The sequence below is a fragment of the Hemiscyllium ocellatum genome, chromosome 33, assembly GCF_020745735.1.
Source record: "Hemiscyllium ocellatum isolate sHemOce1 chromosome 33, sHemOce1.pat.X.cur, whole genome shotgun sequence".
NCBI classification, from domain to species: domain Eukaryota; kingdom Metazoa; phylum Chordata; class Chondrichthyes; order Orectolobiformes; family Hemiscylliidae; genus Hemiscyllium; species Hemiscyllium ocellatum.
Genome location: NC_083433.1, coordinates 11,642,951 through 11,659,237, shown reverse-complemented (window position 1 = coordinate 11,659,237; position 16,287 = coordinate 11,642,951). Strand labels below are relative to the sequence as shown.

At 38.4% G+C, this 16,287-nt stretch overlaps 1 protein-coding gene across 6 annotated transcripts in view; it reads right to left on the bottom strand.

Moving 5' to 3' along the window:
- The window catches only part of LOC132831318 (carnitine O-palmitoyltransferase 1, liver isoform-like), a 103,653-nt gene that overhangs the window by 74,266 nt on the left and 13,100 nt on the right, over nt 1-16,287 (bottom strand). Inside the window, exon 1 of one of the 6 annotated variants that reach the window (XM_060849393.1) lies at nt 7,589-7,686. The exons of 4 other annotated variants lie outside the window; for them this stretch is intronic. The gene's annotated coding sequence lies outside the window, so the exon portion shown is untranslated. Of the gene's footprint in view, nt 1-7,563; nt 7,687-16,287 lie in introns of those variants that run through there. One more of the 6 variants, XM_060849394.1, reaches the window with a different exon arrangement.

The following is a 16,287-nucleotide window of genomic DNA, read 5'->3' as shown; positions in this document are numbered from 1 at the left end:
GCTCCGCATTCAGGGTGACTAGGCAGCAGTACACCTCCACCTTCTCCCCACCCCCCCAACAAACCCCATCCAACACCAATCTCCCATCCACCAATTCATGTGGAAGTACAAGGCAGCTTTCACAATGTTTATTCCTCAATTAATATTTTAAAAACACTGAAATGCATCACAATCAAATTCTGTTTGGAGATGATTGCTGTGCAAATATTGGCTGCTATACTTTCTTCACAGCAAGTTTTTATTGCAAAATCCATTTCATTATGAAAGTGTTAGGACACACTGAAGCTGTGAAAGGCTTCATGTAGATGTAAATTCTTCTTTTTTTTTGAATAAATACTTAAAGCAAAATCTTGATGCAAACACACATTACTACTGGAGATGATGTCCTGATCAGAAGATCACAAGAGACAGAAGCAGAGTTAGGCCATTCAGATCATAGAGTATGCTCTGCTACTCGATCATGGCTGATATGTTTTTCATCTCTGCTCTCCTGCCTTCCCCCCCCATAACAGGAAAGCAGGGAGGTCTGCAGATGCTGGAGATCAGAGTCTAGAGTGTGTTGCTGGAAAAGCACAGCAGGTCAGACAACATCCGAGGAGTAGAAGAATTGATGTTTCAGACTGCAGCCCTTCATCAGGAATGAGGCTCTCCATCCAGAGGCTCCCAGCCTCATTCCTGAAGGGCGGCTCCGGCCCGAAACGTTGATTCTCCTGCTCCTCGGATGCTGCCTGACCAGTGCTTTTCCAGCAATACTTCTCCCCATAACATTTGAGCCAACAGTCCACATTAAATCACAAAAACAGATTCATTGTTTCTGCTAATTGGGTCCCTACAGATCATTTGGAACTATATTTCAAAATCAATTTAGTTAGCATGATGTACTTTGCAACATTGAGACACTGAACAATATGCAAATGTAATTTTTCTTTTCATTTCAGTTTCTATCATTTAGCCCTAAATTAGAAAGTGCATTGGAAGTTACAAATCATATTGCAAACTTTTGCTTTTCTAAATTGTTAGTTATGTGAGGAATTAATTGTTGGCTTCCATCCTACAATATTCTGAGTTCAGGGTAATTGGGGGTGTCAAAGTGTACTGTACTTTTGAGAAAGGAAGCTAGCAAAGATTGACTGAAAGCACAGAATGTCCTGAACAACTTAAAAACTGAACACTTAGTTGAAACAAATAGCTGGAGTTGCGTTGTCATGGAACAAAAACAAATTCAAATTTGGCCAGTTTAAATTAAGCTCCAGATACCAAAATCCAATCGGATTTGAATTTAGTGTTTTTGTGACATCAAACCCAATGACATGATCTGATGTTTTGGGGCATAAAACTGGACATCAGTTAGGGGGAAAACTGCCAAGAAAACCAACAAGTATAGACTGCTAGCTGAATAGCTCTCTGAAAGGTAACCGTCCATAAGAAATTTGTGCAGCAGAATACCAAAGCCGACCTAGGGAAAAACCTATGGAGGAAAATCTACAAAGGAGAATCGACAGTTGACTGGTTTTGAAACATGATTTTTTTTGTAAATCTTAATCAGGTTTTTTTTTAAAAATCAGACCAGTATTGTAGAGTGAGAGGCAAAAGATAGGTTAAGAGGAAGGAGTTATCAATAGTTATGGTTAATGTTCTCTGTTGGATTTAAATAATAAAATTGTTAATTTTTATTTTAAACAGTGATCTCTGGGATAGTTCTTTGCCTCTGGAAATTTTAACAGATTACAGAGTGAGATGTGCTTCTCTGTGCCAAGATTAGAGTGGTGCTGGAAAAGCATAGGTCAGGCAGCAGAGGAGCAGGAAAATCGACATTTCAGGCAGGAGCCCTTCATCAGGAATCCTCAACCAAACAAATGGCCTACTCCTGCTCCCCATTACTTACATTCTTATTCTGTTTAGCCTGTTTTAAGTCATTTTGAAAATGCTCCAATATGACAGCTTTGAATAATGCCTAGTTTTTTTTTCCCCAATTTAAGTTGTTGAAAACTAATAGCTATCCTCAGGACATTCCAAAATATTTTTACAGTTAATGGACTGCTGTAAGATTGGAAATGTTTGCCAAATAAAGTTAATTGATCCATAAGTAGTAAACTAAAGCATACTTAACAACAATAGAATATATTCATTAAGGGAAAGTTCTGGCAACACTAAAGCGGAAGCTTGCTATCTTTAAAGTAATAATCGTTAAACTACTAATTGACTTAGTGAGTATCTGAGCTTGCAAGGGAGGGAAGTGGTAAAGGTTTGAACCACACGATGCCTTCTCTTTTCTATGGTTTAATCGCCTTTTAATATGACTCTATAACTGTCCTTCCCTTATGAAAGTGGTTCTGTGACAGCACTCCACAATAGCCAAATTGAGCAGTGCTCACAAATGGGAGTGGTGTAGCAATGTATAATTAACCCACTGTTACAATGTTGAGTTCATAAGATTGCAATATTTTAGAAATATCAACTGTATTGAACAAATGTTTTGCAGTCATCACTGTAGAGGATACAAGTAACATCTGACATGCAGTAATAAATCAGGAAATGCGAAGCAGTAACTTAGTAAAATCACCAATCACCAGATAAAACATTGGAGCTGCAAGCTGGTAAGTGCCTGCATCCTTATGGGCTTCATCCTGAGGTCGTAAAGGTAGTGGCTAGAGATATATGGATACACCGATTTTAAATTTAAGGCCCTTTGATTTGGGAAAGTTCCACTATACTGCAAAGTAACCAATGTAATCTCTTAATTCAAAAAGGGAGGTACAGAAATCATGAATGTTCAGACCGGTTCGCCCAACGTTCAACAAATGTAAAATGTTAAAAGATATTTTTTAATATGTTACAGTAGGGCACATGCTAGCCAAGTTAACTTAATTGAGTTTTTTTGAAGAGGGGACAATGAGGACTGATGAAGAGTGGTAGATGTTGTCTATGTGAACTTCAGAAAGATATTCATATAGATTCCGCATAGTAGATACCTTAGCAAGGTTTGATCACACGGAATGCAGACAGCACTAATCACTTGGATACAAAAATTAGCTTGAAAGTAGAAAACAGATAGGTAACAAAGGGTTGTTTTTCAGACTAAATGTTTGTGATCAACTGTGTGCTACAAGGATTGGTGCTGGGTCCATGGCTTTTAATGTGTGAATATAGGAGGATGGTTTAGTCAGTCTGCAGATTACACCAAAAATTGGTGCAGTGGACAGAGAAGGTTATTTCAGTGTACAACAGGATCTTGATAGACAGATCGATGGGTCGAGTGGCAGCAGATGGAGTGTAATTTAGATAAACGTGAGGTATTTTGATAAGGCAAATCAGGGCAGTGCATATACACTTAAATGGAAGGGTCCTGTGGAGGATTGCGAAAGCAAGAGATCTTGGGTTGCAGGTTCATTGTTCCTTGAAGATGAAGTTTCTGGTAGTTAAAAATCACACAACACCAGGTTATAGTCCAACAGGTTTAATTGGAAGCACACTAGCTTTCGGAGGTGATTGTCAGGTGAAGGAGCATTGCTCCGAAAGCTAGTGTGCTTCCAATTAAACCTGTTGGACTATAACCTGGTGTTGTGTGAGTTTTAAACTGTGTACACTCCAGTCCAACACCAGCATCTCCAAATCATGAGTTGCTGGTAGACAAGGTAGTGAAAGCTGCGTTTGGCATATTTGCCTTTATTGGTCAACACATTGAGCACAGGGGTTAGGAAGGCAGGTTGTGGCTGTACAGGACATTGGTTAGCCCACTTTTGGGACATGGTATTCAATTCCGGTCTCCCAGCTATAGCAAAGATGTTATATAACTAGAAAGAGTGCAGAAACGTTTTACAAGGATATTGCCAGAGTCGGAGGGTTTGAGCTATGGGGAGGGACAGAATGGAATGAGGTTATTTTCTCTAGAGTGCGGAGAGGATTATAAAATCATGAGGGGCATGGATAGGGTGAAAAGTTAAGGTCTTTTTCCCCAGAGTAGGGGAGTCCAAAACTAGACGGCATAGGTTTAAGGTGACAGGGGACAGATGGACATAAGGGGTAACTTTTTCTCAGAGTGGTGCATGCATGGAATGAGCTGCCACAGGAAGTGATGGAGGCTGATCTAATAACATTTAAAAGGCATCCGAATGGGCACGTGACTAGAAAGGGTTATGGGGGGATATGAGCCAAATGGGACTAGATCAAGTTAGAATATCTAATCGGCATGGACAAGTTGGACTGAAAAGTCTGTTTCCATGCTGTCGAACTCTATGAATTTTAATCAGGCAGAATCCACATGGGTGTATGAAAGAGATATGTCAAGTTGATGTATCTATTGGAGTTCTTCCAGGAAGTAACATACACTTCAGATAATGGGGAACAGTGGATAGTCTGTACTGGGTTTCCAGAAGAGATCTGATAAAGCGTTATATCACAGATCGTTGTAGAAAATAAAAGCTCATTGTGTACAGAGCAAGAAACTGGCATTGTTAGAAGATTGGCTGGCTAGCTAATAAAAGCAGAGGGTAAGCACAAACTGTTGTTAAGATATAATGAGTGTTATACCAAAGGGGTCAGTGATGAGACCTCCACAGTTTATGATTTAGGTGGCGGGGGGACAACATGGTGGCCATATGTGCTGACAAGGCAAGGATAGGAAGGAACAAAGTTGTGAAGTCACATAAGGAGGCTACAAAATTATATAGATTAAATAAGTGAGCAAAGATGTTAAACCTTTGGAATACAATGTGGGAATATGTAAAGTCACCTATTTCAGCAGGAAAAATATGTATCTTATCTAAATGGTGAGATACTGTAAAGCTAAGAGATTACAGAGGGATCTGAGTATCCAAGTGCATGAATCGTAAAAGGTTAGAAGGCACATACAGCAAATAATTAGAAACCTAATCGAACATCATTTAATATAAAATGAGAAAGGATGTGTGTCAGTTACATAGGGCATTGGTGAGACTGTCTCTAGAGAATCGTGCATGGTAATCGTCACCTTCTGTAAGGAATGACAGAAATGCTCTGCAGGAATGCTTACTAGTTAGATGCGCTAGGTTGAATTATTGTGTCAATTAGTTGACTTCAATGACAAATAACTGCAAAGTGTGGGAAAGCCAACTAAGGGCATCTGTGACCGGGAGAAACTGATTTGTGCAGGAGATTAGAAATCACCAAAAAAACTATCAAGCACCTGCTCCATCATTGTCTTTGCAATTTTGCAACTTGAAACAATGATAGGGAGCACCAAACGTCTGTAGAGTTATAGTGATCACCAGAAGAAATCAAAAGCATCATATTATTGATGACCCTTTTAAAATAGCAGTGGTTGGGGTGCTGCTGTACACAGACACAGAGCTGTGCAACTTTAACAGAGGTTATTAGCTGGAGCATTGAGCTCCAAAATGGCTTTAGCCTCACTTAAATCAGGATCATGATTTGCCTTTTCTGCATAATTCTGTCAAACATTTACTTTCACAAACTGGCTCCTTCATTCGTATAGCATATGGCACACTGCCCCACTAGTGTAATCAGGTCATGGGGATATCATTTGGGAGCTCAAAGGGTACTAAAAATGTACAATTCTCCACGTTCAAAGCTTAATTGTTCATCTAATTGCAGCCTGACAATAGACAGCTGAATGATTATGTCAAGCTTCATTATTTGTCCAATTATATCCTGACTTAGAAAGCATGCACATCAATTGGATAATCATCAGATAAAATGACAACAGCCCAAGTTCATTGTGGTCATAGCAATCCACTGGCAAATGAAGTTAGTAACAATACAAGAATTCACTCTACAATACTCTAAATAACTCAGTAGCTCACCAAATCAACTATAAAATTCAGTTGTTTTAAATACGATGCTCCTACCTCAAATTATTCTGACCAGAAAATATTCTTCTGAAAGCAAATCTTTTATAATTTTTCCCCAACAATGTAACTGAACAAAATGGAAAACTGAACTAAAGTTCTATTTAATAAGGCTGGACAGACCAGAGAATAAAGGGTTGGATGTGCCAATAAAACATTTGTAAGATAAATTACAATTGTGATGGTATAATTACTTTCCATGTTACTCACTTTCTGAATTAAATGTGCTTCCTCTCAAAGGTTAATCCTCTTATGAGGGAGCCTAGGATCAAAGGGCATAATCTCAGAATAAGTGGCTGCACATTTTAAAAAAATGAGGACAAATTTCTTCTGAGGATTGTGAACTTCTGGAGTTCTCTCTCACAGATAGCTGTTGAGGCTGGGTCATTAAGCAAATCCAAAGCTAACATAGGCAGATTGTGGGCAGCATGGTGGCACAGTGGTTAGCACTGCTGCCTCACAGCGCCTGAGACCTGGGTTCAATTCCCGACTCAGGCGACTGACTGTGTGGAGTTTGCACGTTCTCCCCGTGTCTGCGTGGGTTTCCTCCGGGTGCTCCGGTTTCCTCTCTCAGTCCAAAGATGTGCGGGTCAGGTGAATTGGTCATGTAGTGTTAGGTAAGGGGTAAATGTAAGGGTATGGGTGGGTTGCGCTTCGGCGGGTCGGTGTGGACTTGTTGGGCCGAAGGGCCTGTTTCCACACTAAGTAATCTAATCTAATTCTTAATCAGCAAGGAAATTAAGGGCAATGGGGTAAAAGGCAGGAAGTGAAATGAAGTATTATCAGATTAGTCATAATCCCATTGAATGGCACAGCTCTAACGAGCTGAATGGCTGACCTCTGTATCTAGTTATGATAGAATAGTTACTTAAAACAAAATTCTCCAGGGGCAGTTAGGGGTGGACAGTCAAAGCTGTCTGAGCCAGCAAGACTCATATCCAATGAATGACATGGGACAAAGCGTCTGCTATTCAACTGCTCAGCTCAGCGAACATACACACAAGCACGATAACCGGCACCCAAGTTACAAATCTTTACACAAACCTCGAATGATTAATAAAAACAGTACTCTAATCATATGACCAGAAGAATACTATTGATGATTTTACATTGGATACATGCAGTATAGAAATCAATTCAGCTTGAAGATCATACCATGTGAAGAGTTAGCAGAAAACGCATCAAAAATAACTAGAAGCCTAACTATTGCAAGAATCCATGGGACTTAACACCTTGATGTTCAGACTAGCTTCTGTGCCGGTGGAGGGTTTCTTGTTGATTATTGCTAGAAAGTGTACAAATATGAATATAAGAGGGTCAAGAGCTTACTACGACTGCTACCTCAACTGACAAACAGCAAGCCCAATTAGAAAGAAAATAGTGCCTACAGAATCACACAATGCCATTAAACAACAAAGGTCTCTGGAAGGCAAGAAAAAAAATCATTTCTTTTTAAACAAAGCCAAGTTGAATACCCTCAGAACATTCCAGCTATTAATATGCAAAGGTCAGTGAACAAGTTAGTTTTTTGATCAGTTTAGACCCACTGTCTTGTCATTTATCAACAGTATTATATCATTCCAATTTTCTAAAACGCTAAAAACATAATGCAAGTAAAAGAAATAAGAGAACTTCAAATCATGGTCTAATTATAGCTCTCGAATGCAAATTATGCAGTTTAACTAAGGATGTTTGTTAGTAACCAAAATAAGACAACCTTACAAAAGTAGAATATATTGTACCCTGTGAACTCCAAATGGTGTTCTGAATATCAACCAAATGCACGGTGCAGAATGAAATTAAATGTTACAGTACAAAGGTTTACAGTAGTCTTGTAACTCTAGCGTGAACACACCAAGCGGCTTGCCAAAGGGCAGAGTCAACGTAGCATGAGGAGGGAGGTGCACTATGCTGACAAGGCATATGACTGAGAAAACTAGGTGAGAGGTTATAGTCAGGAAGAGCTTAATAAGAGTCTGTAAATTTTTAAAATTAACCATGGACATGACGTACATATACCACCAGAACAGCTGTGTTGTAGCTGTATAGCATTTAAAACTTGATAGACAAAGCTTTAAAGACTAAACATAATTGAGCAGCTGAATGTTACCAGTAAAATTAAAATAAACTGCAAACTAAATTGCAAGGCCAACACAACCAATATAGTCCAAAGATACAAAAGGTTTATTTTAGTTTGCACGTTTTGTTCAGTAAAGTTCTGTTCACCAAAATCTTAGATGCAGAAATAGCAAACCGATAGTGTGTTATGTACAATGGCAATGAAATGGAAAACAGATCCACATTGGGTGGTGGTGCTACCTAAGGAAGCCTGGGTCCCAGGAGACCTGCTGTTTTTTTAAAATCATTTCCAAGAGATCCTTAATGTCCATATAACATGGCAACAGACAGATATGGCTATTTTTAGCATCACATTGAAGAAAGGTTTCACTGACATCATAGCACTTTACCAGCAGGACTATGCAGTGTGATTTTACATTATTTGGACCCAAAAGGAGTTTTAACATACAACTTTGACTGCTGCTGACTGACATTGAAAAACTAATTTCTGACTTACGTTATGTTCTCTTTTACACTATTCAATCTTGCCACAGTGTACCTTTGCAGTTCACTGAGATTTCTCAATTTAAAAAGCCAGGTGGTAAAAGAATGTACAAAAGCAGCTTGTGCAAGACTTGGCTGAGGTAAAATTAAGGCTCTAAGTTGTTACAGATTCTAGCACTGTGTGGCTAATGATCTACAACTATTTCACAATATTCGAGGCCCTCTGACATGTCAGTTGACACAGTGCCACATGCACTAGTCAATTCTCAGGTCATCAGGACCAAGAATTAATAACAAAATTCTTGCTTATGTAGTGTCATGTGAGATGTATGGACCACCTCTTTCCTGTAACTCAAGTGATTCACCTTGATGTTGCATGCATTAAGTGAAGAACTGGAGTAAGTGCATGGCCCCATAATTGAACATCCCAAATGCAATCCCAGCTGTAGATCACACATACACAATAGTCACTTGAGGAAGGTTTCGTACCTCTGAAGCATCATCATCAGGGCAAAATCAGAGGAGCAATTTAGAGTTTCTAAATGACCTGGAGTTGGGTTTATAAGAATCAAATTCTTAGTTTGACCCCTCTTAGCTAGTTAGCACAGTCCAGAAACAAGATTTCTCCAGTCCACAAACCTCTCATTCAAACTCTGTTCCACTGTATTCTGCTGCAGATTGTTAAACAATTGAAAACTCCAAACAAGGAATCCAAGCAATGACGTTAATGAGCTTCTGCAATGAACATGTAACATGATCCACATGTTCACATGTTAGTACTAATAGAGGTATGTCACACTCCAATGAATAATCCCATGAAATGCTTTAAATAAGCCAACACAAAGTAAAGCCCATTACACTAATTTTACTCCACAGTTTCATATTCTGTAGTTTTAAAGAGTGATGAATCTGCATAAGTAGGTGATTTTCTCTTACCCAGTGGCTGTTGCTGCCTTCAGTAAGTGCAGAATAGCACAGTAAATAACCAGTCAAATTATAAATAGTTAATACAACCGGTTCTTAACAGACAAGCTTAGCAAGTTGACTTGAAGTCAGCACCTTCACTGCTTAAAGTGTAACTCAAGCATCAAGAAAGAGGAGGGCTGGTAGGAATGTGTAACAAGACTTGCACTTAAATTTATGGTAAATTAATCTCTCTTTCTTTTAGAGATTTAAACCATTTGAACTGTTGGAATCACTGCGTCAGTAGCATTCTGTACAAAGGGGAGGCTTGCACAAATCAGAACTGGGACAGTGAAACTGGACAGAAAATCTGGAAACAAAATCGGAAAATGCTGGAAACACATGGCAAGTATTTTAGCATGTTGAGGGAAAAAAGATTCATATTTTATAAGCCCATCTTTTATTACAACAAATTTTCCAATATTTTGTGCCAGTAATAATTTTGGAAGAATATAACAGTATTAACCAAAAACTGCAACTGCTTCCAAAAAGTCACTATTTGAAAAAAAGTCAGTCTATTAGCAATACAAATAAATTAATCTCAAGATAGCAAGTGCATTAATTTATTAATGGCACCATGGAGCCACTTAACATTAAAACAATTAAAACTAAGCTATTCTTTTTGGCAGAAAGGCAAAAGTTGATTTGCAATACCTCAGATATCCAGAGTAATGATAAAACCTGAAATGTTATCAGATTTCCCAGTACAAATCAGCTAGTTTTGTTTTGCCTGTTTTCAACTGAAGGTGTACAATCTTGCAAGAGTTGCACTGATAACTGATTTGTTGTACTGTACTTGGTGTCTCAGCCTGGATAGTGTTAGTAGGCAATTCCATTACGCAGAACACCACAGCTGAGGTTCAATCTGATCCTCATCTTTGTGCACACTTCTTCCAAGCAGAGGTGGAAACTCTGACTGACATCAGTTAGCAGTAACAGTACTCCCAATTCTAGTCAGTTCTAACTATATAAAAAAAGCAGAGATTTCAGGATTTATATCCACAAATCCGTTAAGGACAAGCTGAGAATGTGGTTTATGAAGCACATGAGTTACTTGTGCTAATAAAAAGAAAAATGGAGATTAAAAGCAGAGTCAGAACTTGCTGAGCCATGAGGAACATAGTATAGAGCTTTGAATTGACATAGTCGGCAGAATGTGCAGTTAAGAGCTACACAATATTTAAATGCAAAGAAGTGGGAAATGGTTATCTTACCAGGAAGACGACAAAAAGTAAATATAAAACAAGGAGTAAAATACTTAAAGGCTGTAGGAACAGAGACTTCTCTATGTATTTGTCCACAAATCAAACAAATGCCAGAAGTGGTGCTATCCCTTGGGTTCTATCAGTACAAAAGCAAGAAAACTATGTTAAATTTCAAGAAAATAACAGCATGGCTTCAACTGGGGTAGAGTCCAGTTACACAGGTGGCACACAGATGTAAAGGAATTATAAGGGCGGAGCAGATATGAATAAGATTAGCTTCAGAGATGGGGAACATCAGTTATGCAGAAATATTTGGAAAGTTAGGACTGTTCTCCTTGGAGAAGAAGCGAGAGGGGATTTGATACAGTTATTCAAATTATGAAGGGTCTGGATAGTGTAGTGGGGAAAGTATTCCTGCTGATGCAAGGATTGAGAACCGGATGGAACAGTATTAAGATCAATGGCAAAAGAACCAAACCTTTCACTTGGTCAAAATCCTGGAATTCTCTCCCTCATGGCATTGTGAGTCAACCCACAGCAGGTGGACTGCAGCAGTTCAACAAGGCAACTCACCACCAAGGGCAACTAAGGATGGGTAATAAATGCTGGCCAGCCAACAACATAAATGAATAAAACAAAATGCAGCAAGTGAGTAGGATCTGGAATACACTACCTTAAAGTATAGTGGAGTCAAATGAGGCTTTCATATGGGAATTACACAACTAACTGAAAAGAAAATATTTCAGAGTTGAAGAGAAAAGGCAGAGGAGTGGCACATCTCCGGAGAACCAGTGCCCACGATGAGACCAAGGGCATCCTTGTGTGTTGTAACTATGTCATGATTATATAAACTTTACACATCACTGGTTAGGCCTCAACTAGAGTATTGTAGATGATTCTTTCATACTGCCACATTTCAGAAAGCTGAAAAGTATAAGAAAGAGTACAGGAGAGTTTTACCAGGATAAACTTCAATTCAAGGAGAGGTTTGAAAGCTTCAGCCTATTCTCCAATAAACGAAGGAGGTTAAGAGGTGATCTAACGCAAGTTTAAGACGGTGAGAGATTTTTATAGAAAAATGATTCCTTAAAACACTATTGTATGAGTCAGAGGGGAAGTCAAGGATTTTAAGTGATTGCGAAGATATCAGAAAAAGAAGTGTTTTGAGCTACCAAGCTGAACTCTACACAAAAAGTTGGAAGCTGATTCTGTAAATAATTTTTAAAAACATTTAGGCAAGTACTTGAGAGTGAGGAACTTTAAGTTACAAACAAAAGCATTGACATGGGACTAAGCTGACTACTCCTTTATAATATCAGCACGTACAGGATGGACTGTATGTCCTTTTGCACTGCAAGTTTCCATGAATCTACCAACTGTCAAAGCTGGAATTTCTGAGATCAATATCACTCACCAGGAACTGCATTTACCTGCAAGACATGCTAATGTTTAAAATATCCTTTTCTCAAATAAGTGACACCAAACAACTCACTACAATAACTTGCATTTTCTATCCAGCTGGATTGTTTGGGTCATCTCCAGAAATTCAAGTTCAATCTGTCAGACACTGCTGTGAGCAATCAGAGGAAAAAATTAACAGATATTAAAATAGTTTTTTTTTAAAAAAATAGGCAGTCAAGAATCACCTCTTTGGTTTAAATCTAAGGAGGGCATTCAATATCCAACTGGCGTCGGAAGATGGTGTGCCATGAGGGTGAAAATGTCAGATGACCAACTGAGAGCACTTCAGAGCTGTTTGCAATAAAACCTTCAGGGATAGGTCCACCCAGAACTGAAAATGATATCAGTTGCTGGAAATCCTTCTAAGTTTTATTTTACTTATGTTTGGGATGTGGACATTTCAGGCAAGGCCAGTATTTATTGCCAATTTCTAAGTGATAGCATGTTGCCTTCTTGAACTGCTGTCTCCATTCAATGCAGCTACACTCAGTGCTGTTAGAAGAAAGTTCCAGGATTTTAAACCCAGTGAGTGAAGGAATTGCAATCTAGTTCCAAGTCAGGATGGTGTGAGGTATGGAGGGAAATGCAGTACATGTTCTCATGCATCGGTTTGTCCTTCTGGTTAGTAGAGATTGTAGTTTCGGATGCTGCTATTGAAGGAACCTTGGGTGAATTATTTCAGTCTCTTGTAGATTGTATAATCCAGTGTGTACTAAGGTAATTATCTGATAATCATGAAAAGCTGAACATATTTCCCTGACCTTACATTTAAGGGCCATTATAAAAGATACTTCATAACTACCTTCCCTCCTATAGCAAATGAAAACACTGCTGAAAACTGTGCAATGATATGCTATGGGTGAACAAATAAAAATTGAATATGATATGAGCAAATGCCTTCAACACTACATATCAATCAGTAAGGTGAAGGGTTCAAAGCCAGAAAATCCACAATTACACCCAATTACAGATATACTTTTCCACCATGAGCAGACTGTCAACACAACAATGTGACAATAACTCAGCCTTTGCCTTTATTAACAAACATCCCCATTTTTCATCAAGGAATACCATTTCGCAGTTGTCAGTAGTCCATTATAATAATCGAAGTGGCTGATTTAGAGCCCAACTGTTGAATGTCATCAGGTACACTAAGATCTACATTGTACTCACTGATTGCTGAAGCAGTAGAATCATGCACATGGAGTTACTGAAGTGAGAGCTGGAACAGAAATACTAAGTGATTTTCTATCCTTTTAAGACTTGTGCAAAGAACGGCTCCTATCCACACTGGGTTCACCTAATTTAGGCATTACTCTTTCAACTGCAGTCATGTAGATGCATTTAAGATGAAACTAGAAACATAAGAATTCTTGTGGTGCTGTGCTTAGAGGTAGGTGCTCCCTACCTCTAAGCCAGAAGCCCAGGTTGAAGAGCCACCTGCTCCAGAGGTGCTTTGTATCATCTCTGAACAGGTTGTTAGAAAATATCATCAACATGAGGCTGAGTGGTTTGAAATTCTGGATTCAGGTTCTAGCCTCAGTGGAGGGATTGTTTAAACCCTGCTGCTGCCAGAGTTTTAGCAGTTTACAAACCCTCAGAGAACACTTGTCATATAGTGATAGAGTTCCTCCCTCTAGGCCACTGGATGATACAGGTCATTCAAGTCCCACCTACTCCAGAAATGTGTCATAGCATGTCTCAACAGATTAATTATAAAAGTGAAGAAGTGAATAGGAAATAAAACGTGGATTTAATAAAATGATTTGTACTATAAAGGAACAGAGATAGCTTTTGAGCCTGTGTAGATCTGATGACTTCTCACCATCTTTTTCACATTATCAAGCTATTCAGCCACCTGGAAACCAATCACAATGTTGACAAGCAGTAGGCCTTTGTCATCAGGAACTCATGACTAGCCCACTGACCAATCAGCTACTTGTTGCTGGCTGAATCTTCACAACCTTTGGCTACAGCTCAACCACACAAAAAAAATCCACTACTGCTTGAATGAGCAGCTGTATAAATAGCACTTACAATGAATTTCGGGTTACTTATTTTTAAAAATCGCAGTGATCCATCAGCAATCCTTGGTTTTACAAAACACTTTCACCTTCCTAACTCAACTTATTTTCTACTATTCAGTTCTTTCTTCCATATATGAAACACGCAGCTAATGAAATGTGAATCCTGTGGCAAGTGGATCTTGTATTGAATAATGAATTGATTGCATGCCCGTAAATAGAAAAGATTGTTGTTAAATGCTGTATTTCTGCATCAGGAACTGCAGCATTTGGTCTCTGAACCAATGGTTTTGACAACATTTACTAGTGACCTGAATTGTGGTGTCAGTAATTCATTGACAATAGAAACACTTGTGCATGGATCATGATTGTGAATGAATGCGAACAGATTTGATGGGGGAAATGAAGCTGTTATCGAAGGGAATAAATGCTGTTCATGATATGAATACAGCTAATGCCAAATGTAAATTATGCAGTAAATATTTCAAACTCAAAATTGTTGAGTAGGGAAGTAGCCAGATGCAAAACTTATATTAATGTCCTCAGGTTCTCAAGAAGTACAAGGCAATAGCAAAGCATCAAGTATATTCAAATGGTACGATGATCCGATACATAAATCACAATATTGTTCTTCTACAAACCTTGGAAAGCCTCATCTATAACATTGCTTTTTGTTTTTATTCCCTCTTGTAGGTGATTTTAGAGACCTTCATGATAAAAAGCCATTATATTAATATCTGGCTTAAAAAAAAATCAAGAGTTGGGTATGTTTTAACCAAGTATAGATGTTGCCTGTCTTTACCAAGGGGATTAAACTGTTAAAGAATTAGGTTAGAAAGAAGCAAGATACATGATATAAACAACTTTATTTTTGCTGACAGTACTCAACCGTTGGAACAAATTACCAACTCATACAGCAGATATGGATTTGAAAGGGAGAAGAATGAGCAAGTGCTATGGCTAAAATCATAACGTACAAACAATAAGTATGTGCAATTCATTTTACGGTCACCATGATCTCCTGGAACTCAGTTTGATTGCTCAAGAATCAAAGAAATTTTAGTGATCCTTTCCCTCAAACTGACAAGTTTTTGACTTTCCCAGATAAAACAACTGCTGGTGGCTAAGGGGCATTGAGGATCAAGAAATCCAGCTGCACCATGATCTGGTGCATCTGTTGGCCTTTCCTGTCCTTACATTTGAGCTTTTACAAATATAGTGTGGTGGTGGTATTACATTTATTTCTCAGAGCCCTAGGTGAAAGACTAAGGGCTGCATTTTCTCTAGCAAGAGGAGTAGTTCAAAGCGATAAGGAAAACTAAACTTTTAAAAATCTAATCTAGGACTTATTCATGATTTTAAAAATTCCCATTCATGTAATTTATTCAAAGCTTTACAATTCAAGTGTTCAATTTCTTAGAAAAATAAAACTTTCATTCAGACCCTGCAAAAGATAACCCTTTAACTTCAAGTTGTCCATCAAACTGTGAACTAAGAAACTCCAGCTGTAAAGTGTAGTTTTTGAAACTTAAGCAAATGTTTATAATGACATAAAATTCTAGAAGAACCTTTATTAACAAGGAATCTCTATCGAAACTGCTAGAACAGATATGAATGTATTTTTCCTAAACTGCACCAGTCGGCCTGTCACTCAATGTAGTCCAGCAGACTTTTTAAACTCTCATTAACACTTTAAGCCTCTTTCCTTCAACTTTCAAGAGTGAGGGATTTTTAAAAACTCCTGATTACTAACTTATATGTAGAACCCACTTTTAAAAGAGCATTTATGTCAACTCCAATTCGTTGCTCTCACATTACAGGTGAAAGCGCTTGGGACAGCCGAAATTGGGTCTGTTTCATCACACCTGAAGGTGTTATTAACATTACACTACTTTCCCATGCCCAAAGTGGATGTAAAAATATACTCTAAAGAAGTACTTCCTGAAATGTCATTAGTGTTGCAATGTAGGAAATGCAGCAGTTAATTTGTGTACTGCACACTCCTAAACTCCCTAAAACAGATAATCTGTTTTCAAAATTAAATCAAGTATTGGCCAAGGAACAAGGGAAAACTCCCCCCACTCATTGAAATAGTGCCATGAGCTATTTTATATGCACTCTAACAGATAGAGAATGAGAGTCAGTTTAATATCTTGTCCAAAAGCACTTGCCAACATCATTGAGGGAAACTGCTCAGACCCACTTAAGTAAACAATGTGAAGGTGC